The sequence below is a fragment of the Salminus brasiliensis genome, chromosome 3, assembly GCF_030463535.1.
Source record: "Salminus brasiliensis chromosome 3, fSalBra1.hap2, whole genome shotgun sequence".
Classification (NCBI taxonomy): Eukaryota; Metazoa; Chordata; class Actinopteri; order Characiformes; family Bryconidae; genus Salminus; species Salminus brasiliensis.
The window spans coordinates 3829171-3854249 of NC_132880.1; the positions used below are offsets into that span (position 1 = coordinate 3829171).

General features: G+C 47.0%; 1 long non-coding RNA gene across 1 annotated transcript; it reads right to left on the reverse strand.

Moving 5' to 3' along the window:
* Positions 1–2453: 2453 nt before the first annotated feature.
* Positions 2454–24367, reverse strand: LOC140551181 (uncharacterized). The gene is made up of 3 exons (XR_011979239.1): positions 23715–24367; positions 4800–4845; positions 2454–2890 (listed from the first exon to the last, which is right to left on the reverse strand). It is a non-coding gene; the product is annotated as an uncharacterized lncRNA (long non-coding RNA).
* Between the last annotated feature and the right edge of the window lie 712 nt (positions 24368–25079).

Consider the following 25079-nt stretch of genomic DNA (forward strand, 5'->3'; position numbering starts at 1 on the left):
TCTCTCTCTCTCTCTCCCTGTCTCTCTATCTTCCTGTCTCTCCTGGTCTCTCTCTCTCTCTCTTTCTCTCTCTCTCTCTCTCTCTCTCTCTCTCTCTCTCTCTCTCTCTCCCTGTCTCTATCTCTCTCTCTCTCTCTCCCTGTTCCTCTCTCTCTCTCTCTCTCACTCTCTCCCTGTCTCTCTGTCTCTCCCTGTCTCTCTTTCTGTCTCTCTCCCTCTTACTAGCAGTGACACTGTTCTAGCACGTTCTCCTCCATTCACATAGTTGTAGAACCTTCTCCCCACTGATCGCAGCGCTGTTCTACCTACCCACCGTCCCACTGTTCTAGACTGTTCTTCCCATTCGTTTTGTCCTCGCTCTGTTCTAGCATCTGTAGGATGTTCTCCTCCACTCACGTTATTCTAGGGTGCTCTTTCATTCACACAGTTAAATAAGTTCTAGATACTTCTCCCTGTTAATTGTTCTAGAGCATCCTCCACTCCACTGCTCTTCAATATTTACTTGATTGAGGACCATTCTTCTCCATTGTTCTAATAGGTTCTAAAAGCCACACTGTGGTGGATTGTCTAGAACGTTCTACATTAGCTTTCGTACCTCGCAGCAAATGTGATTTTCTCATTAAGTGGAAAAACAGATGTTTGCAGATGTTGTGGCCATTTCTTATTTTCTCCTTTACTCAAATTCTATAAACTCCCCCAAACCCCCCCACTCTCCCCCCAGCTCCACCCCCCCCCCCCCTTTTGCTGTGTTATCCCAGTGCTGCGTGACTGCCTCTCCAGCTATGATAACAGCGCTGTTTCCTGAGCCCCTGTGCTCACACTCCGCTGGCTCTGGCTCTCTCCCCCTCTCATCTCCTCTAACACGCCCTGACACCCCCACCTTTGATGTCCCGAGGCGCTGCGGCCCAACAAAAGCGGCCTGATCCGCGGGCCGACGCAGCACAGCAGCACCAGCAGCACCAGCAGCGGCCCTCGCTTACACCTCAGGATGAGCGTCCAGCGTCACCCCTAGACCTCCACACGTTTCCCTGAGGTGTGGCCGGCTGCTCGGCCTGCAGGAAGTTGCACAATCAGATTATGAGTGCTGTGAAGCTCACGAGGACCCTGCGGAGACATTGTGGATCACAAATGGGAGGGTTTCAACCCCTTAAAGTGTTGTGGACATGGCAAGAGGGTTGCCAGATTGCTACACAGGTTTCCAGCTAGGTTTGGACTCAATGCCCAAAGCACTAACACTCTGGTAAAACGTCCCCCTGATAAGTTAATCCCATCCGAATCCAAAACGGTTCGATTAGCATTGGAGCTAAACCCTGCCGGAAGGTCTTTCTGCAGGTGTACGGTTAAAGGCAGCCGTGCTAAATTGCTAATCCTTTCCATTCGCTGTTGGCAGTGACACGCTTTTGAACTGCGTACAGCTTTGAGTGGATCACAGCAGGTCAAGGCAGCGGAAGCAGGTCGTTCATGTTGCTGATGTTGATGTCTGTTTCAATAAAGCCCAAAATGAGAAGCAGAGGGGAAGAAAAACGAGTGTTTACAGGACGGCAGCATGCGGAAAACACCATCATCCATCAAACGCTCGCTTACACCCCCTCCATCCATCAAATGGCCTGACACTTCCCTACAAAATAAAAACTCAACCACCAGGGCCTCAAACAAACACGGGCATGGTGCAACAAAGAGGCCTCAGTAGTCAGACAGCATCGGACTGAGGGGCTTATTGGATTCATGCCCATCCGTCTAACCTGCCGCCTACATGTGGTGAACAGCAGGGGGGATAGAGGGCTCCCTTGCGGTGGGACGGATCAAGCGGACGGTTGTAATAGTATAGTTTGTAATAGAGATGAGAACATCAAAGGGTTCTTAAAGGAACCTAAAGTGGAACCATTTACAGCACCTGTATTGTTAAGGGTGCTGTATATTCAGAGCAGTGGCTTTGGGTCGGGACAGGGTTTCAGATTGACCAGCACCAGTGGGGTCAACCATATAGCCAACATGCTCATGTGAGGCCATGGGTCCCAGGGTCATGCCTGCCAGGGTCAGTGATGGGACCAGCAGCCCCATCTGGGTTGTACACTGCACACGGGGCCTAGATGGACCCCATATAAGATTTAAGGTGGCCTGTTATTATTGAGAAGCCCAACTGGGTCCCAGTAACAGCACATGTGCAAGCACACTTGGATGCCCACCTGGAACACACCTAGCCCACATTCCATCCATGTGGGCATCTGAGTGGGCTTGCACATGTGCTATTACTAGGACCCACTTGGACTTATCAAATGGGCCCTGTTGCTATAACAGGCCACCTTAATCTCATATGGGTTCCATCTAGGCCCTGTATGCAGTGTACAACCCAGATGGGGCTGCTGGTCCCATCACTGAGACCAGTGGTGGGCATCCACATGTTGGGCCAACATGGAACCTGGTGCCCAGCTGTGCAAACCATACAGGCCCTGCATGGGCATGTTATTTGGGGAAACTCTTGATTATGCAGTTTCCGTGCCCATGTTGCGATTTGTGGCCCCAAGATTCCAAAATGAGACGATCGCTGGAGTATTCCAGCTATTCCGTCCAGCCCTGGATTAAATTCCAGCACGTTACAGCAATAAAACCACAAGCGTAGTATTTACATGTGCTGTCAATGCCATGACAGCCAACAGCAGCTCCGACCCCCTGGTGCCTCTCGCTCGTGCTCACGTTGATCTCTGCCTCCTGTCTTCACGCTGCTGAACGAAGCCTGGGTGCACTCCGGATGACTCGGGCCGCTGCGTAATGTTGTCTTTCAGTCTTCGGTCCTCTCAAAACCCAGGGATTTCGCTGGTTTCGCCTTCCTCAGCTTGTTCGGGCTCTATTTTCTCCCCCCAGGGGGACCCGCCTGGATAAAAGAGGAGAGCTGACCTGGTGTCACTTTTTCCGCTCAGTTCTGCAGCCAAAGCAAAAGCAAGCTCACGCTCAAGCCTGGAACATCACTGGGACTCAGGTCTCAGGAATCTTAGAAGTCGATAGTGGCATCGTCCTGCCAACTCGCATAGAGCTACAGGGAAGAGCAGGATAAGAGCAAGAGCAGAACGCGTCTGTGATCATTTATTTGGCCTTCAGTCGTCAACATAATGGTTTCCATCACGACCTCGGGCCAGGAAGATATCAAGGCAGGGCTACTGCTGCCAGAACTATTACGTTAGCACACGCTCCATCGCTATTACCCAATTACCCTCTCCTGGGGCAATTCCAGTCAGCACAGTTCAAAGGGAAAAAGGCCATATAATTTACAAATTGGCTATTTACGCTGGAGCGAGCGAGGGCTGGCAGGTCTGAGTGGCAGCGGACACATACGGTTCTAAGCCTGGCATTTTTTATTGCCCTTGAATTATGCAGCAGGATATGGGACACCAACCCTACTGTTATAGCCCCCCGGCCCCCACAACCCCTCTCAAAACCTAGCCAAGCTCACTGAGCAGCGGGTAAAACCGTCACAGCTGTTTACGCTGAGGGTGTTGTAGGGGTGGACAGAAGGACATGGGGACGTGAGTCGCATCTAAACTGCATGCTGACTCACTTCTGACTCAACTTAAGACTCTAAACTTGACCCAGACTCGAACCCTGACTCAGACTTACTGCCCCAGAGACTTGAGGTTCGACCTGGACTTCCAACCCAAAGACTCAAGGCTTTACCCGGATTCACACATCTGAGACATGAGGCCTGACTAGGATTCACAACCTAGAGACTCAAAGCCCGACTCGCCGGACTAACACACCACTGACTCAAGATTTAACTAACTAGGACTCACATCCAGAGACTCAGACCCCTAAGAATCAAGACATGCACCCCAGAGACTTGAGTATTACCTTGGACTCATGTTCCAGAGACTGAAAGCTTGACTTGGAGGCTCAAGACTCGACCTGGACTTAGACTCCAAAAACTGGAGACTTGACTCGGACTTATACATCAGAGACTCAAAACTTGAGTCAAACACACACCAGTGATTCAGGATTCACTTTGGACTCACACCCGGAGACTCTAAACTTGACTTAGACTTGCACCCCAGAGACTCGAGTCTTAACTTGGAGTCTAAAGACTTGACCTGGACTCAGACTCTAAATACTTGAGACTTGACTCAGATTTGCACCCCAGAGACTTGAGACTCGATTTGGAGTCTTTAGCCAAAGACTCAAGACTCAACTCGGACTCGCACCCCAGAGACTCGAAACTTAACTAGGACTCATAAAATTCATAACTAGGACTCATAACCAGTGACTCAACACTTGACTCAGACTTGCACCCTCAGAGACTCTGGATTCAACTTGGACTCGCATCCTCAGGACTTGAGACCTGACTCGGACTTGCACCCTAGTGACTCAACACCTGAATCAGACTCGCAACCAAGAGACTCGAAACTCAACTAGGACTCATAACCAGTGACTCAACACTTGACTCAGACTTGCACCCTCAGAGACTCTGGATTCAACTTGGTCTCACACCCTCTTTAGGACTCGAGACTTGACTCGGACTCACACGGCTGAAACTTGAGGCTTGACTTGGGCCCCAGGAACTTAAGACTTGACTCAGACTCACCCCTGAGACTCTAAACTTGACTCACACCCTAGGGACTCGACACTCAACTTCCCAGTTGTTTGTCAGATTGATTGCTAGAGTGGATGCATTGCATGTGATGCATCCTTGCTTGGGGTGTGTGTGTGTGTGTATGTGTGTGTGTGTGTGTGTGTGTGTGTGGATATATGGTCCCAAAGCCAGCAAGAGCAAGATTACCTCAGCACACAGAAACGCTGAAAGTTCCACTCACCCCATCTGGTTCACTTTAGCCCCAACATCAGCATGGGCGCTTCCACCTCCAGAAACACACACACACACACACACACACACACACACAAAACAGATGAGTTATGAAGGGAGTGGTGGTGCTGCAGATATGACTGGATTATGGGCATTGAATAGGCTCCTACAAACGTATATTCCAAGGCCTTATTAGCAGTAATGTGTTACTGATGCTTAGCTGTGTTCTAAAAGCAGCACACGAGCTCATATAAAGGCATTTACAGGGAGTCCGATTCCTTTCAGCTGAAGCTCAACACCTCGTCTGAAGTATTCCGTGGCGCAATCCAGACTTGCAATAAAAGCAGGAATTTATGATTTTTTCCTCCGACTGTTTTCCGCATAACGTGACTCGCTGGGCTTGGAAGTCGCCGTCTTCCTGAAGACATTTTTAGCTCCCTGAGCTGAAGAGCAGAGCGAGGAATGCTCTGGCAGAGGAGAAAGCGGAGGCGGCAAAGGTGAATACAGTGAAATGGGAAGCGGTTACTGCGGGGCTGAGGGAGCAACACACTGTAAGAAATGGACAGAGATAGAAACAGTAGTAGCAGCAACCTGGACACTTGAATTTTGTCCAGGTTTGTCCGTCATACACAGAGTTGGAGTTACTAGAAGCCTGGATTGCTGGATAGTTTTGCTGGATCGCCATTGGCTGCATAGCGTTGTCAATGGCATTTCAGCAATAGGAAGTTCGAGACCAAAATATAAAAAAAAGGTTCTGTGGCATAAAATGACCTCTATTATATGTCATAGCAATGCTAACGTTGCAGTAGCGATGCTAGCACCACAGTAGTGATGCTGGCTGACGATCCCTGGCCTCATCCAGCATCTCTACTCCCTTTCATCACTACTGTGGCGTTAGCAACGCTACCACGGTGACCCCCGGTGACGTGGAGATGCTGGGTGAGGCCAGGGATTGTCGCAGTATCAATGCTAACATTGCATTAGCGATTAGTTAACACCCTGGTATCAATGCTGCTCGAGGTCGGTGGCCGGAGCACTGCTAATGCTGCGGTACTGATGCTGAGTCGCTATGGAGACACAGTGTGCGCCACAGTATGTCTTCGCACCAATACAATACAATACAATAATATTTCAAGCAAGGAGACCCAACCTCAGCTTACCCAAGATTACAGCTCCTCTCAGCTGCTCAGACACTCGTTAGCTTTGTGAAAAATTAAGTTCTCAGACCTTCAGTAACAGAAAATCTCTTTTCCAGGCAAACAACAGGCAGTTATTGCGCATGAGAATTTCAATAAAGCCCGCCCATCAGCCAGGCAGTAAGCGAAATTGCCTCATCTAGGCCGGCCTGCTAGGTGGTCCAGCAATAATGAGTACTTTTTGATACGTGAGATCATTTCAGGGGGTTGTTGGATGGGATTGGATTTATTGATTATTATTATATTCTTCATTATTTAAGTATTTTGCTGATATATTTACAGCATCTTTTAGACTTTCAGAGCCAGGAAAAATAAAAAAAATGGCACTAGGCCATAAAATTACTTTTTTATACTGAATATATAACAGATGTCAATTTGTCACGCAGTCAGTTCCATTTACCCCCCGACTGTAGTGGTGTCAGGTTCAATATACACTATAGGGACAAAAGTATTGGGACGCCTACTCATTCATCGTTTTTTCTGAAATCGTGGGTTTCAAAAAGAGGTCACCCAACTGTCTCCCTACTGTCCAGGGAAGAAAGCATTCTATCAGACTTTGGAGCATTGCTGTGTGGATTTGCTTGCATTCCCACCTCATATCCTCAACTCCCCAACTTATCCCAAAAGCACTGAATGAAGCAGCACCATCTTTCCAGAGAACACAGCTCCACCGCTCCACAAAAACAGGGGTTAGCCTATGATCTAAGTTTGACTCTTTGTCGAGTCATTCATTTAAATTCCAGGCAGGATTCTGATCGTGCAGCCGAGTTGGTCTTAAACCAGGATATTATTGCTAAAGCTCTGAAGCTTGTGTCAATCATCCAACACTCCCTCCCAGCATGTATAAAAAGATTCAAGCTCACATCAACACCTCCAAAGCACCTAAATACACTCTCCCGCCCCCTTCTAATAAACTTGGCCCCGACTCCTGTACCCAACAAAGACCTCTTTGTTCCACTGGAGAAGCAGGAAGAAAGTCAAGAACATGGCTCTGTGCTGTAAATCACTCCATACAGATGGGTCGCAGCTCCTGCGAGTGTGGTTTATAGCTGCCAGGCCTACTGTGCTTGGCCCCTTTGGGGCCTGCGCTGGAGGAGCAATGCCGGATTACCTGGAGCCGGTGCTTGGAGGACGGTAGCTGGGCCTGCTTCCTGGATTACGCCCCGTTACAGCCATGACTCACTGCTCAAATGTATAAATCTGGCTGTAAAAGCTCGGGACTGTAAACCAACACAAATAACACAATCCAGAACATCAGAACATCAGTGATTTCACCTGGGCCAGGCCAAAAAACATGAGCCAGTCGAGTGAGAATAAACAGTTACAGTACAGTGCTTGCTTTTCCCAGAATGCTCAGTGCTAGACGAGACCCCAGTTCATGATGAATGGCCAAGGTTTGGATGTCACTGGAGTGGGTCACTCCAAATCCACACACTCCAGCTGAGGATGAATGATGATAACAACAACCGTAGGAAGACAGCTTTGCTTCTACACTACCTCCAAGGGCTCTTTAAATGGCCCCTCACATGGTAAATCATGGTAAAAAATGTCCCTCCTCACTGTGTGGAAGTACAGCGTTTGATGTAGTATGGAAACACTACAAAGGTACCACTCGCTGACCCGACCGTACATGGAAACTAAGCTGCAGAACCGGCGGTTTGGTATTCGCTGTCTTTGTATCCACCCCCACCCACTCACACTGAACTTCCAAGGAGCGTTTCAGCTCAGACTGTACATCCCTGGAACTACTGGACCTCACCACGGTCTTGCCGTCTCCTTTGAGAACCTCAAGCCTTGGTGTAGTCGAAGATGACCAGATATCGTTCTCGACGTTCTTGAATCCGTATCGTCCTACAGATTACTCCTTTACTCCTTTACAACGTCCAGAGAATTTGGCCTTTGCTCTCTAGAGAGGCCATCCAGGTGCTTGTTCAGTCTCCTGTCATTTCAAGGCTTGATTACTGTCTGGCTGATCTCCCTATGCCTACACCATCAGGCCTCTGCAGTTGATCCACGGGTCGTCTTCAACGTTCAGCCATGTTCAACTCCTCTGCTGCGTTCTCTTTATTGCCTTCCTGTAAAACCCTAGCCAAGAATGGACCAGCCCCTCCGTCCTTGATGGCAATGGTCAAAACCTGATCTGTACCAAGAGCCCTTTGAGCTTCGAGCTTGACCCGCCATCCTTTAAGATGCATGGAAGACATGCGTCCAGGCTTTTTTCTGTCCTGGCACTGAACAATAAACAGTGAAGCTCTGGGTAAGAGCGTCTGTAAAAGGCCTCCCATCATTTCAGAGCTGCTCCACAGCTCAATGCTGGGGGGCTTTATACCCCTCAAGCCCACGCCTGGCATTAGGCAGCATGGTTCCAATAGGTTCATGCATGTTTATCTGCTCCAGAGAGTCCTATTCTATTGGCAGGACTTCTCTACAGGGACTAGACAAGCTGTGTGTGTGTGTGTCAGCAATGGGTGCAACCTCAAGTAGCTGAATTTATGATTCATTAGAAGGAGTGTCCACAAATATTTGGACACGTAGCGTGCTTTTCTCCATTTCTACAGACACCAGTGTTACGTACCACACAAGCAAGTCTATTAGGGAGTACTTAGCAACTCAGTGCGGCCGTATGTTGACGTAGGCCTGCGCTCTGCGGTTTGCACCTCCTATAGAAACACTAAAGAACTGAACCTCAGATGCCAAACATCTCTTGGCTGATCGACCACATCTGGGGTTAGGGGGTTGGTTGGGGGGGATTGTGTAATTCTGATTTCTCGCCAACCTATTCTCTTAACCAACAAAAGAAAACAGAGCCCCAGTGCCGAGTACGTCATGGTGCATATGGTGTCAGGTGAGCGCCGGATGATGAAGGCCAGCCAGGCAGGCAGGAGGCAGTGACAGCAGGGCGGCCTGAGGGACGGAGCTGGCCTCGGGGAAACGGTGTCACTCCAGCCCCACGTACCTTCCAGGCAGCACAAGTCCCTGGATCTGTTTTAGGCCATCCTCAGGCAAACTCTCCACAGACTGGAGCTTGGCAGGCCCAGCAGACCATTACCAAGTCCTTCACATGACAACTCAGCACAGCCAGCAGACAATCAAATACCTTCAGGCCAAACAGCACTTCTGCAGGAGAGCAAACACAAAGCCCGGGAGAGAGAGAGAGAGAGAGGGAGAGAGAGAGCAAGAGGGGGAGAGGAGGGAGGGGGCAATCGGAGAGAAAACAGAAGAGAGAGAGAGAGAGAGAGAGAGCAAACTTCATTTAGCCAGATGTGATGCTATCACCCCAGCAACTCCTCGTGTTTTGTGGAAAGAGGGCTGTGGGCTTTGGCACTTCGTGATACCCCCCCCCAACCCCCCCAACTCGCACACTCTCACTCCCACTCTAAACCTTCAAGACTGCCTTCTCTTTCATCACATGCCTTTTAAAGAAGAGGGAAAGAGAGAGGGAGAGAGAGAGAGAGAGAGTGGTGGAGAGAGCAAACAAAGAAAAGAGTGACTGAGAGCCAGAATGAAAAGAGCTGAGGCGAAAGAGGGACAGGACAAAACAGTGGGAGACAGCCACAGAGAGAGAGAGACATAGAGAGAGAGTGAGAGATAAAGAGAGACAGGGATAGAGAAGAAAGAATACAGTGAGGTTAGATATTTAGATACACAGATATGTACGCTATATGTCTGAATATTTATGGACACCTTCAGCAACTTTAAGTTGCATCCGTTGTGATTGAGCTCCATCCAGTACTTTTGGGATGAGTTGGGGAGGCGGGGATGATGAGGTGGGGTGGTGATCATCATCCAACATCCTGACCTGACTAACGCTCTTGTTGGCCGCTGATTGCAATCAAATCCTCACAGCAATGCTCCTCCTAAGTCTAGTAGAAAGCTTTTTTTCTTCTCTGGACAGTCACACAGCAAAAACAGGATCAACCCTTTTTAATACCCTTGATTTTTGAATGAGCAGGTGTCCGAATATTTTTGTCCATATGGTGTGGACAGATAGAGGTATAGATAGATAAGCAGATAAGCAGAAAGTATTTGGACACCCCTTCTAATGAATGCATTCACATTGTGATGGTGCTCCATCCAATACTTTTTCGGATGAGCTGGGGATGATGAGGTGGGCTGGTGATCAACCGATGTTCTGACCTCGCTAACTTCCTTGAATGCAATCAAATCCTCACAGCAATGCTCCTCCTCTGAAATCTAGTAGAAAGCCTTCTTTTGGACAGTAGAGACAGTTACTCCAAAAAAAAAAAGGCAGGATCAACTCTTTTTAACACCCTTAATTTTAGAAGAAACAATGAATGAGCAGGTGTCCAAATACTTTTGTCCATATATTGTAGCTAGATAAAGATTTGGACAGAGAGGAGACAAGACAGAGAAACAGAGACTCAAAAAAGAGACAGAGATAGAGACAAAAGAGTGCAGATCAATAGACAAACAGATACACTGCATGTCCAAAAGTTTGTGGACACCCCTGCTACTTAATGCATTCAGCTGAATGTGATGGTGCTTTGTCCAATACTATTTGGATGAGGTGATGGGGTGATGATCATCCAACGTTTTGTCCTCGCAAACACTCTTGCATGCAATCAAATCCTCACAGCAATGCTCCAAGACAGTCACTCCAACAAAAGAAAAGAAGCAGCACAAGTTTCTTTAATACCCTTGATTTCAGAAGAAACAATGAATGAGCAGGTGTCCAAATACTTTAGTCCAAATAGTGTAGATAGATAGAGATAAAGACAGAGAGAAAGACACAGAGATGGATATATATATATATATATATATATATATATATATAGAGAGAGAGAGAGAGAGAGAGAGAGTGAGAAGGACGAGAGAGAGAGAGAGAGAGGGAGATGAAGTGGAAAGAGACCTGGTGAGAGTGACATTCCTAAGCCAGCTGTGGCTTTAGGGGGATTTCTGCCTGAACTGGACGAGTAGGAGGGGAGGCTGAGAGTACAGACCACAGAAACAGAAAGAGAGAGAGACACAGAGAGAGAGAGAGAGAGAGAGAGAGAGCACTACCCAGTAGCCTCTACAGTCAGAGCCTGCAGGGAGACAGGCTCCAGGCCATGTCTATTAACATCCAGTCGCAGCAGCCTGAGCCAAGCACAGTCCCGCAGACAAGCCAGACACCCCTTCAGGCAGCAGGGGAGATGGACAGCTACTGTGTCCACCATCCTGCAGATGGTCTCCTCTAGTTTGTTTTTAGTATCACATTGCATTATTATTATTTTTTTTATCTAAATTTAATGAGACACAATTCTATCAAAATATTATGACCACCCTTTGGTTTGGTCCACTTCCCATATTGGAGCACTCTGTTGGTCCATCGGGTTCTCCCCATACTTTATTATTATAATGTCAGCCTCCTTTCACCCTGTTGTGGACCCTAGAGGACTGACCACCACAGAGCAGGTAGTAATGAGGGGTTGCGTGGGCGGTGACGGGTCATTCTCAGCACTGCAGTGACCCTGACTGACATGGTGGTGGCGAGTGTAGATCGGACACTGCAGTGCTGCTGGAGTGTCCACTCGCTGTCCACTCTGTTAGACACCCCTACCTAGTTGGACCGCCTTGTAGATGTCCAGTCAGAGACAGAAGAGACAGGAGGTCGTCTGCTGCTGCACAGTTTGTGTCCGTCATCGTCTAGTCCTTCATCAGTGCTCACAGGACGCTGCTGCCCACAGGACACTGCTGCCCATGGGACAATGTGGGTTGGACATTTCTGGTTGGGGGACAATTCCAGAGGACAGTCCCCCTCCTCCTTCTCTCTAATAATTCCAGCCATGGCTTGTTATATCATGGCTACTGTACAGTGAAATGAAATGAACCGCTAAGACAAACCTAATTTATGCTAATTTTGGCACCTCACCCACCAAAAGGCATTAGCTTAGCATGCTAGCCAAGAACAACCACGGCCAAGGAACTTCAGCAGAATCAGAGCACGGCCTAATTTGTGAAACACGCAAGAATAATAACCCTGAGAGCAGGTGTTTATCTGTGGAGAGGAAGGATAATGAGGAGTGTGCTGTAATAAGGAGGCTAGGAGCGTTAGCGGTGCCCTTCACTAGCATGAACAAGCGAGGCTTTGTCCCCGCTGATTTAGCCTGATAAAACACATGCAGTCCTGCAGGCCCGCGGGCCTCGTCACCTGTGTTTCCAGGGCTTATGTGCACTCAGGGTGGGTTCTGCGGTGACAGGGCTTGTCAGCGGGATCAAATTGGGGGGAAAATGGGGGGATGATGCTGTCCCGGGTTTGAGTTGTGTTAGCTGCCATTAAACACTGGGGATATAATGAGGGTTTGTGACACATCCTACCCCCCCTTAACTGGCTAAGTAGTAGCATGCTAGCTAAAACAGTTGAAGGGCATAAGCACGACTGGCTAACTAGTAGCATGCTAGCTAATACAGTCAAAGGGGGGTCATCTTGACTGGCTAACTAGTAGTATGCTAGCTACAACAGTCAAAGGGGCATCAGCACGACTGGCTAACTAGTAGCATGATAGCTAATACAGCTGAAGGGGGAACAGATCGACTGGCTAACTAGTAGCATGCTAGCTAATACAATTGAAAGGGGATCAGATCGACTGGCTAACTAGTAGCATGCTAGATAAAACAGTCAAGGGGGTATCAGCACGACTGGCTAACTAGTAGCATAATAGCTAATATAGTCGAAGGGCGATTAGCTTGACTGGCTAACTAGAAGCATGCTAGCTACATCTGCTGGCTAATGTATTGGGTCCTAAATTGTCCTTCTGTAAGATGATGTCAGAGGGGATAGGATGTGTCCGGGGGGCACCGGCACCTTTCACATTTACTGCGTTAGCTTGTGGTTAGCATGCAAGTTCTTCATGGCATCAGCTTACAGTTAGCATGTGAGTTCACATTTACTGCGTTAGCTTGTGGTTAGCATGCAAGTTCTTCATGGCATCAGCTTACAGTTAGCATGTGAGTTCACATTTACTGTGTTAGCTTGTGGTAAGCTAGCTAGTTCATTACGGCATCAGCTTACAGTTAGCATGTGAGTTGACAGTTGACTTTTTTTGAGGTATTAATATTTTCAGGCTCGTCTTATTTGGACTGAACCTAAACCGTACTGAATCAGTAACTGGACTGAATCAGTAACCGTACTGAATCGGTAACCATACTGAATCAGTAACTGTTTTGAACCGTACTGAATCAGTAACCATACAGAATCGGTAACCATACTGAATCGGTAACAGTACTGAATCGGTAACAGTACTGAATCGGTAACCGTACTGAATCAGTAACCGTACTGAATCAATTCATGACATTTATGAATCGTTCACACATTTGAATCAGGTAAATTCAGCGTATTACTGGTTTAAGTATGTACACACACAAAGGGGGTTGCAGGTACATACGCACCCCCCGCAGGCTCACACACGCACACACACATCCTGTTTCCAGCATGCTCAGCAGGGCTCTGTCAGTGACCCCTAAGGGCCACACACACACACGGCAGCCTCTGCAGCCACACACTGACACAACAGGTCAGCGCAGCAGCAGTGGTGGAGAAGAGCCGCCCGCTGCCATTGTGTCACTGTTTATCCCTGTGGATCTGTGCCCACCACAACACTCACACATGCCATTGTCCGAGCGCTAAACACACACACACACACACACACACCTCCTTAGTAAACACACAGTTGGTCCAGAACAAATCTAAGAGCCTGTACCCGGAGAGTATCTGGATCTACTTTGATCAGATCCGATCCGATCCGATTTTAAATGTATCGACCTGTACAACAGGTTCTCATCAAAACTGTCCTGAGGCCTGGTTGTTGGAGTCTAGAGGTGACGTGTTGCTCACCAGTACACTCCTGGACTGTGGACAAAAGTATTGGGACACCTGCTCATTCATTGATTCTTCAGAAAACAAGGCTTCCAAAAAAGAGCTTCTCCTGCTTTTGTTGGGGTAAGTGTCTCTACTGTCCAGAAAAGAAGGCTTTTTACTAGATGTTGGATCATTGCTGTGAGGATTTGATTGCATTCAGCGACAAGAGCGTTAGTGAGGATGCTGGATGATCAGCACCCCACCTCATCACACCATCCCCCCAACTCAGTATCTCAAAAGTACTGGATGGAGCACCACCATCCATCATTCCAGAGAACACAGTTCCTCCACTGCTCCACAGCTCAATGCTGAGGGGGGCTGTATACCCCTCTAGCCCACGCCTGGCATTAGGTTTTGGTAATGCTATTTGCAATGCTATTTGGTTGAACCCGGCACATTTCTCACTGAACTGCTGGTAACTCTTTGTCCTGAGTGTATATACAGTCTATGGCTGTTGTTAACAAAGTGCTTTCTAAAGCTCAGGCTGTCAAGCCAGTGAATATGTAAGCATAAAGACGTCTACTAGAGGAAAGACACACTTCAGGGCTAACTTTAAACCCATCACACAATAGATGTCACGTGAACTTCATCTAAAGAGTGTGTGCTTACTGCCATTGTTCCCCCTAAGTGCTTCCTAAAGCCTCGGCTCTCAGCCTAATCCACCAGCGACAGCAGTGTCTGCGTTACTGCCGCTAGACTTTGGGAGGCCCACTCTTTAGGGTCCATCAACTAGTATTTAACTAGCTTTGAACTTGAGCTACGAGGCTAATGTGGCTAACCAGAAATGGAAGTGCATTGCCCACCAATTAGCATTTATTCTGTGTCCAGTTCTTAATGATTGCAGGTTCATATGTCCATTTTTGTGGAGATAACAATAGGCCACACTGTAGACTCCACCAGATGAGAGTTCTGTGTCTGTCTGCCAAAAACCTTGCACATAAAACCATGCCAAATCTAGTCAACCTCAAATCAAATCTCATATACTATATGGACAAAAGTATTGGGACAGAAGGCTCAGTCTGTATTTGTGTGCTTTCCAGGAATACGTCCGTATCCTTAAGTTTTTAGAGAATGTACACAGAAGGCTCCGTCCATATTCACCCCTGAGATGTGCAGTGTGAGGGGGCGTGGCTAAACTTTGGTAGGCTGAATAGGCGGGGATATGTAAATGAGCGGGTTCTTGTGACATCAGAGAAGGAGTGAACAGAGTGGGACAGAGGAATCCATCCGTATACGGAAGCTTTCAGAGAACACAACCGAATCACTCCTGAGGTGAGCAGTGTGAGTGGGCGTGGCTAAACTTTGGTAGGCTGAATAGGCGGGGATATGTAAATGAGCTGGTTCTTGTGACATCAGAGAAGGAGTGAACAGAGTGAACAGAGAATCACTCCTGAGATGTGCAGTGTGAGTGGGCGTGGCTAAACTTTGGTAGGCTGAATAGGCGGGGATATGCAAATGAGCTGGGCTTGAGGGAAACTCCTCACTTTCCATGATAGGAGCCTTTTAAGATAAGTTAATTTTGTGCCACTCTTATGAGCTTGACTTACCCTCCTGTGTAAGTCCACTGTATACAGTAGGTATACAATTACTGCCTCTTCAATGAGCATCAGCCTGCCTCGACCCCACTAATCACTGGCCAGTTTCTGACCATATGACCCACTTTTCATGATATTATGAGTAATGGGCCTTTCTCAGCAGTGACCCTGACATGGTAACACACGTAACGAGCGTATCAGTGTATCAGGCCCAGTCGTATTGCTTGAAAATGGCGAGTTAGCTGCACATGAGAGGCTGCTGTAATAGAGCTGTGTGACTCACAAAGGCAGCAGCAGCTCCAGCAGCTCCAGCAGGCCCAGCGGGGGGAGAAAACCACAGCAGTCAAAGCCCCTTTGTGGCGGACAGAGAAGAAGGAGGACGAAGATGAAGAGGGCAGGCCTGTTTCCGGCCGGAGCTGCTCTCAGCTCACCACACCAATGGACAAAAGATGGGCTCCATGTGCGAGAAGCCACATCACCACATCACACACATTACTGCCTCCGGTTCCCTCCGCAGCAAGGAGCCATCAGATCCTGCAGCCCACTATCTCTCACTCAACCTGCCTTACTAGACCCCTGCCCTCCCCAAGCTCAGCCACAAGCCACCCCCAACATAACACACACAAGGCCTTGATGTTGATATACACTGATCAGCCCTAACATTAAAACCACCTGCCTGATGTGTTAGACAGCTCAGACCCATCTAGGCATGGATTCCACAGGACCTCTGAAGGCATTCTGTGGTATCTGGTACCAAAACGTTAGCAGCAGATCCTGTAAGTCCTATAAGTTGTGAGGTGGGGTCTCCATCGACCACATCAGTGAGTCTTGAGCACCCATAAGCCTGTTGTGAGCCAGTTTACTTAGACCAGTTTTGGTAGGTACTGACCACTGTATACTGGGAGAACCATCCTACAAGACTTACCTGGTGTCATCTGGCCACCAAAATTTGGACCTTTGTCCAAATTTGTCTCATTATGTTCCATAGAAATGAGGTCAGAACTGTCCACCAGGTTGTCAAATCTGCGACCAGAGGTGGAGCCAGACTCAGCTACTCATTTGGTAGACCTGCCCCCTTATCTCTGACCAAGCAACCATGTCTCAGACCGCCTTCACTGAGCTTTCAGCGAAGAAGCGGAGCAGATTTCCCCCTCGATTCCCAATCTATCCGGTAAGTGGACGCTCCAACAGTAAAAGTAGTAGTTCCTCTAGGTTCCACTACAACTCAGCTCCTCCATGTAATGAACAGTGAGGGCACCGTGCAGGTCCAGCCAAGGCTGTCAATCACTTCATTGCTTAATGTAAATCCTGCCTGCTTACAATAGTATTAGCACAGGGGAAACTAACTGTTGGGATTTGGAGACACTGGAGATGGAAAGACTGTTTAGAGGAGGAAAATGAGATGGAAAATGGGCATGGTTTTTGTCATTGCCACATATAGGGATGGGCGGAGCTACACATCATACTGAAACCAGCCTGCAGAGGCGCTAGACCTGTGGTTGCTTCACTTCTGAGAGATGCTGCACTGCCTATGTTTTCTGCAGTCATTGCTCAGTACATTCAAAGGGTAAATAGTGCCATTGTGTATATTTCAGTCTAAGGCCTTGCCTCAGAAGTGTACACCCCTATAGCCCACACGTGTGAACATACGGTACGTAGCTATGGACAGGCAGGACGAGTACGGATAACCAGTTATAGCTGTAGGAGGTTGCACTTGGCTGCAGTCTGTGTGTAACATATGCCTTCCACTGGCTGAAACGATGTTTTTCATTATCACACGCCAAAATTGCTTAGCAGTAAAACGAAATCCCTGATGCATTGCCCCGCAAGATTAGAAGGTTTTATCTCCGAAAAAAAGATCTGGATGAGTCTGGAACCGTCCCGCAGAGAGCGCGATGGTAATGCAACACAATGACGAGGAAACATCCGATGGAAACCCCATTGTCTGTCGTCCCCACTGAGGGGGATTAGCACACTATTCCAATGACAGAACGTGGATACCCACAGAAACCACATCCACTGGCCTGCTCCCCAATGAGGCACATCATCACATCTCCAGACTGGCTTTCTAAAGGAGCACTTCACCCAAAAGCAGGGCTAACAGGGCTAACAGTGATGGTAAAAGCGGTGTATTCTCATGATGTGCATGGATTAGCGCTTTGCTATCTGAATATCCAGTTTGTTGTCATATCTGCTCCGTTCCTTCTCTTCGGTGAGCTGCCAGATTGTTTCTGCATTGTTTATTGACTAGCCTAATGTGACCTAATGGAAGGATCTGTTGCCTATCCTCAGTGCTAGCATATCCTACGATATTGGCATGATTGATGTTTTCACTTTCATTGAAAAAAAGCCACCAAAAAAGTTTCAAGAATCTTTTAAACCTCTTCTGGCTGTTTGCCATATGATGTGTAGCTCCGCCCATCTGCATATGTTTCAATGAGAAAACCCCGCCCATTTCCCCCACCTCATTTTCCTCCTCTAAACTGTCTTTTCATCTCCATTGTCTCCAAATCCCAACAGTTAGCTTTCCCAGTAATAATACAGGCCCATTTTGAAGCCCTCGTTCTGCTACATCGTAAGAAGGTGGGGTTTACATTACTGAAAGTGTAAAAGTGATTGACAGGCTTGGCTGGAAAAGACCGGCCATCTGCAGGTCCTGCACAGCGCCCTCTCTGTTCATTACATGGAGGAGCTGAGTTGTAGTGGAACCTAGAGGAACTACTACTTCTACTGTAGAAGCGTAGAATCGAGGGGGAAATCCGCTTAGCTTCTGCACTGAAAGCTCAATGAAGGCGGTCTGAGATACTTACTGTAGCTTGGTCTGGGAGAAGGGGGTAGGTCTACTAAATAAGTCAGCAAGTCTGGCTCTGCCTCTGGTCTCTGGTTGCAGATTTGACAACATGGCAGACAGTTCTGGCTTCATTTCTATAGAAAACGGAAGGAAAGGGGAATGGAATCATGGTGATGGCCATGTTTTCCGGTCATTGTAATAAATCAAGAGAGTTTTATTGTTTATGAGTCATAAATCCTGCCTATCATATATCTAGTTTTATTATTAGCCCCCATATTCAGTGCATTAGCTTTATTGCTTTCAGAAAGGAGCCAGAGCTAAGTGTGAATGATGGCCAGTCATGCCCAGTTAGCATGATGTTACTCGCACAACCGCCCGCCTGCTAGCTTTCATTCCTCATTAGCAGCGTGCACGTCTTGGGGCCGAGGCATTCCTTAGGAGACACAACTCACAGACAAATGAGGTGGCTGGAGGTCTGGTCACAGAGCCGGAACAAAGCAAACATTCATGAGAGTGATCCCGAACTGGGCTCACTCGGCTGAGGTTTCCGGGGGTATGCCTCTGCCTCGGCCTCGGCCTCTGCTGCTTTCGACTGCTGTTAGCACGGAAAGGAACTGTCTACAAAACCGGGACCCACAGTTCAAGTAGCAGAACCCTCCACTCAAACCTTCCACGGCTGATGGAAGCGATTAAAGATATCTGGGTGTAATTCCCTACCTCCCCACCTCCCCACCCCCATCCTGAAAGGTCTCAGATGTTAAAAATAGCGTAAATGGAGCAGGGTGGGTGCGTTAGCCTAGCGGATGTGGGAGTTCCTGGCTTGTCATTAGAGCTGATGTTGAGGTTGCGAGCGCACGAGAGCGGCAGCAGGCCTGCCGACCCCCCCCCCCCCGCGCTAACAGAGTTATGTGTGTGTGTCTGTGTATGGATGGTGTGTATGGTGTGTATGCGTAGGTTGAGGGGATGGGGGGTTCAAATGCCATCCTGTGGCTTCGCCTACAGAGAGCTTTGAGACATTCCATATGGATATAGTCACGTGGACTAGGACTAACACACACTCGCAGCACACAGGTTTAAAATACACACACACACACACTTCCTGTAAGGCATCACGGTGGGGGAAATCCATGTGGAAGAGATTGCAGCACATGGAAGCTGATGAATTACTACGCTGCAAAATGGCTTGCAGAGACAGTAACATCTAGCCTACACATAAAGACACTTCAGGTCAGGAGGTCAAACTTGACAAAGGGTGTGTATTAGCGCTGGACTGTGGTCATCTGAGACCATGTGATGATTTTAGATTTCAAGGGTAACTTACTGAGCAGAGGTGGACACTCCAGTCCACTCCAGGCCACATGTTAACTAGACTAGCGACTTGCCTCGGGCCTGCCCTTAACTGACCCCCGAATCGAGATGGCTAATTAGCGCAAATTGCAGCCTCAGATAAACATGGATAGCTCTTAGGATAAATGAGGACCATCAACCTTAATGGGATAAATAAATAAAACTGTTTGTGTCCGGCCTTATCTGCAAACTGAAAACCTTAGCCTGAAGGACAGAGTAAAGTTCTGCATAAAGTAAATGTGGAGTTTCACTGGTAAAACAACTGGGGAAAAACAGTTGGCTAGCAAACTGGCTAGCAAGTTTAGCAAAGTGCAGCAAGCTATAATCCCTGCTAAACAACAACTCTTCCTCTTCCTCTTCCAACACTGCATTTACAGCATGTAGCGCTTCAGTTAGCGCTAAGTCCTTCAAAGGACTAAAGGTAGTAAATGCAGTATTTAAAGGAAAGAGGTAGCCTAAAACAAGTGGAAACGGTTGGCTAGCATATAGCTTGGACAGCAGGTGCGCTAGCTAGCACTGGAGTTTACTGCATTTACAGCATGTACCGCTTCAGTTATGGCTGGATTTAGTTAAGTTCGGACTAAAGGTCGTAAATGCAGCGTTAAAAAAAAGAGGTAGCCTAAAACAAGTGGAAATGGTTGGCTAGCATATAGCAAGTGTGCTAGCTAGCACTGAAGGTAAACCTTGCATTTACAGCATGTAGCGCTTCAGTTATGGCTGGATTTAGTTAAGTTCGGACTAAAGGTCGTAAATGCAGCGCTAAAAAAAGAGGTAGCCTAAAACAAGTGGAAACGGTTGGCTAGCATATAGCTTGGACAGCAGGTGCGCTAGCTAGCACTGGAGTTGTCTGCTAGATCATGTAGCGCTTCAGTTGTGTTCTGCAGATTAAACCCACCCGTCACAACGACGGTAAAAAGACGAGTACCTTTCTTTTCCGAGACGGAAATTTCGGAAGTTTTTGAAAAGCAGTGATTGTGTTCAGAAAGACAAGTTTGAATTATTATAATTATTTTATATATATATATATATATATATATTATTTTTATGGCTATATTAAAGCTATATGTGGTCCCATAAAGATGTCCAGTTTAAGACTAAATTTGGACCAAATCAGGCTGTCTAATCCCAGCCCAATTTTCAACGTCACTTTTCAGGCTAAATAACATCCATGACGGCCCAAATAAAAAAAATTATGTCCCAAAAAACAACGTCCGTGTGAAGTCTGGCGCTGGGTGGGACGTTCATATGTATATGTGTGACAATAATATTACTAATATAGTAATAATAACTAGTACTAATATTATAATTAACACATAGCTGTTATTATTATTATTATTATATAGTAATATAATAATAACTAGTAATATTACTAGGCAAGCAGAGGGTACAGCTGTGCCCCTCTAATTTCTGGGTGCCCCAGTACAACAGGAACTCCAGAAGCGCCCCTGCCTCGCATCCTTACAATGTCTGAGGGTTCCTTAAACTGGAACTGGGCTCAGATTGACCACATTTAGTTTTGTTTTTTTGACAGACTGGAACGATTTAATGGTCTTGACAGATGGAGCACGTGTGCCCGGACGGGAGCAGCACTGGTGAGAATTTGTTCATCGGAGCAGAGGTCCGGAGCCGAGGTCCGGAGCCACGCGTCGACTTCCACCATGAAAATAAATACGCCTCGGGCAGCAGTTTGGGCCTCAGTTTGGGCCTCAGTTTGGGCCTCAGTTCAAAAAGAAGTGCGCAGGCTTTTCAGGAGGAAAAAAAAAAACAGGGGAAAAACACAGCCTAGCACAGCGCTCCCCTCTCAGGTAATAATTGGTCTGGTTAACACAGACGTACGGCCGGCTCCCTGAGGTTAACCAGGCAAGACTAAACACCCACCACAGACATTCGGCTTGTTTGCTTAGAACGGAGGACCAAAACGGCAAAGGCACACTCGCAGGGCGGGACCTCGGACCAGTGACGCTGGCATGAAGGGAGCTTTGTGCTGGATTTAATGAGCATGCAAAAAAAATGCAAATAAAAATAGTATAATTTAATAATTAAATTTAATAAACTTGATTCAGCTGAATCTCTCATTTTTAAGTAAATTCATTAATTTAATGTAAACAATCTGGAGTTATTTTACACCACTGCTGCTTCCGGTGGCTTTATTAAAGGGCCCATATGCTCCGTTTTCCTCTGAGGTTCACTTAAAAGAAGTTGCTTTATGTACCGCACTGATCTACACAAAGGTTTCTTACTGTAACCTTGACTGTACACAACAGTCCAGGTTGAAGCCAACCCAACTTCAACAGGAATCAGTGGGCTATCTGTAGCTGTAGGTGGACACAGAAATATGCTGCTTTTAATGATATCACAAAAACATTACATACACTGTGCGTCCGAATAGTTGTGGACACCCCGTCTAATGAATGCCGAATTCAGCTACTTTATGCTGCAGCCATTGCTGACGCAGGCGACATTTATAAAGAGGCGGTGCCTGGCTCCGCATGTATCGACGGAGACTTGGCCAGGTGCCAGGTGGAGGTACGTACGCATGGGTTAGTTTGCAGAACCAAATTGAGAGGTAAAAAGAAATAATTAAAAAATAAAAAATTTAAAGAAATTCATAATAAAATCAAAATAAAACCAAACGTACCACCCTGTTATGCAGATTATTTAGTGCTGTTTAGTGTGCAATATGTGATAGGTAGAACCTATAGAACCAAAACTGTTCCTTACACAACATGTAAGCTGGGTGGGCGTTAGTTTAACCCTTTTTAAAGAACCAAACACTGTGTTTTTATAGCAGGAATAGACCCTGAATTTGTTTGGATGAAACTAACTCATTAAGTAATTAATAATTTAGTGCTGTTTAGTCTCTAATTAGTGATAGAAGAACCTCTCCTTAGAACATGGAACATGTCTTCATGTATTAATGATGTATAAACTCACATAGAGCAATAAACCGGGGATATCTAGAACCCATAGAAATAAAAGTGCTGTTAATCACACGCTAATAAAATGTACATTGTGGTTTATAATTCTTGCTCAATAATTTGCATAACAGGGTGGTAATAGTGTGTAGTGTGCATTATTACAGCCAATAAGTCTATATAATAACTAATAACTCTTCTAACCAGCGTATTAAGGGTGAGAAAAAGGTGTGTGCACAGCGCGGCATGTGGGCAACTCGGCCTCAGTGGTTCTGCACGACAGCAGCAGCTGCCCTCCCTCTATACGGATCAGCACATATTAGCTAACGTAAGCAGGAAGTACCCACGCACTGCGCTGATAGAAACGATGAGGCAAAGCAGGCCGCCCCCACTGCCTCGCCTGCATCACATGACCCAAAATCATAACCATAACACACGCAGGGCCGAGGGGCTAACGCAGGGGGGATAAATCTAATTTTGGCAGTCCTGTGACATGCCTCTGAATCCTGCTCCCAGTCCTGCTGGGGCCCGGAAGGGAACGTCTTGCCGTTAGGTTTGGATCACAATGCATAAGAGTACCTCGCCTGGCTGAGAGCAGTAGCAGCAGCCAGCCGGAGGACTGAATTTTGGCCATTTTTTAATGTCCCTTTTTGTCACGCAAAAAACTTGTATCTTCCAAAACATTCGATGAAAGTCAATGGAAAAGCATTTTACTCCAGGTCGTTCTGATACAATGTAAAGATCGCCGGCCAGAAGGTGGGAAATCAAAAATGGAGATACAAGGTTTTTGAATGACAGTTTCTACATATTTAATGAAATGAATTTGATTATTTAGATTAGTTAAATCATTAAGACGTAAAAACAGAGTCATTCCTGTTGGTTTGGGGCTCTGGGTCCTCACATCGATTCATCCTCACCTCACTGCAGGACTGCTTATCTGCATGGGCTTTATCCTTATTAAAATCTATCCAGTGGTGAATACAGTGAATACGGCGAAAACGTCCCTCCAGAGTCCCAGATTTGCCACAACCAGTAGATTTTACCATCACCAGTCCGTTTTACTGGTGGGTGTGCATAATCACAGTGGTGGCTCAGCGGTTAGAGCTCCAGACTATTGATGACAGGGTTGTGGGTTTAATACCTGGGCCCTTGAGCAAGGCCCTTCACCCCCTGTGCTTCCTGGGGGCTGGAGTTGGTTGCCCACTGCTACTAGTTTACTAGTGTGTGTGTAATGTGTGTTTACTACCACAGATGGGTAAAATGTACATTTACATTACATTTACCTTAAAAGGGCTGCAGTTGTGTTGTGTGTTCATGGTGACCCTGGTTGTGTTCACCACCACTGTCAAGAAATCACCTTGTGACTCGGCCCGACCCGCCATCCTTTAAGATCCACGGAAGAAAAGCGTCCAAGTGTGAAGTGGTGGAACAAGCTTCCCCTGGGTGTCTTCAGTCTTCAAACCCAGCCTGAAGACCCTCTTCCTCCAGAGTACTTAGCAAAGTGTACAGTGTGTAGAGTATCATGGTCTCCAGACTGACTTCTGTATTTAGTAGTATCTCAGATTAGAGGGGTCTTTTGGATCCTAGCTAAGGGTCTTTTCTGAGTGACAGTGAAGCTCTTTCGTAAGTCGCTCTGGAGAAGAGCGTCTGATAAAGGCCGTAAATGTAAACGCAAATCTGAATCACGCTGTTTACACCTGCTATTAAATAAAGCAGATATTTTACAAGTTTAATTGAAATTGTGTAATTACCTTCATTAATTCAGTCTGAAACGACTGGGTATCTGGTGTGTGTGTGTGTCTGTGTGTGTGTAAGCTCTACTACATGTTAGCATTAGCCGCTAAACTCCCATTAGCTTAGCTCCCAATAGGAATTTGCTGATTAACTAGACTTTAGGTGATGTTTGACTTTTGCACGGCTGGATTTTGGCTAGTTTGCACTTAACAGTTAAGCAGTTAGCCTCTTAGCAACACTTCGAGGGTTAAATCAGTAATAGCAGAGGAAGAATGCTAACGCTAATCCTAATGGCGGTGCGTTTGAGTGCTCCGAGACTGGAGTTTTCCATGTTAGCGGTCCAGAAGGTTGCAGAACGTTGCACAAGACGTTCTTGGTGGTTCCACTAGGTGAAGATCAGGCCGAATCTTTCCCAGGTTGCCGTACGTAACTCCTGTCGTTTCAGGCTTTATGATTTATGATTTATGAGCAGTGCCTTATAACGAATGACTCGTGCAGCTTCTATCCTTCTTCATGTCGACTCGGTCGTCCACTTACTCTAAAGCAAGCTCACGGCTTCCTTTCTAAATAAAGGCACAGAGAGAGAGGGAGAGAGTAGGAGAAGGAGAGTGAGTGAAAGCAGGAGCGAAAGAGGGAGCGAGAGGGAAACCGAAGGAGGAAAAAGTACGAAAGAGAGCACAAAATAAAAGGAGGAATGTAAACACACGGCCGATTCCTGCCAGAGGAGTAATAATAAAAAAGTCAAGCCTGTCAAATGCAGTTAACGTGAGCGATGGTGAAACTCATCAGGCCGGAGTGTGTTGGCGTGGGTGAGCCGAGGAGGACATTTAATCCGTGTTGGAGTTTGATCCTGAGGTAATTCCCCCCAAATCCCAAGGTCCGGTGCAGGCTGCAGATCCAGAAGTGTCCGGATC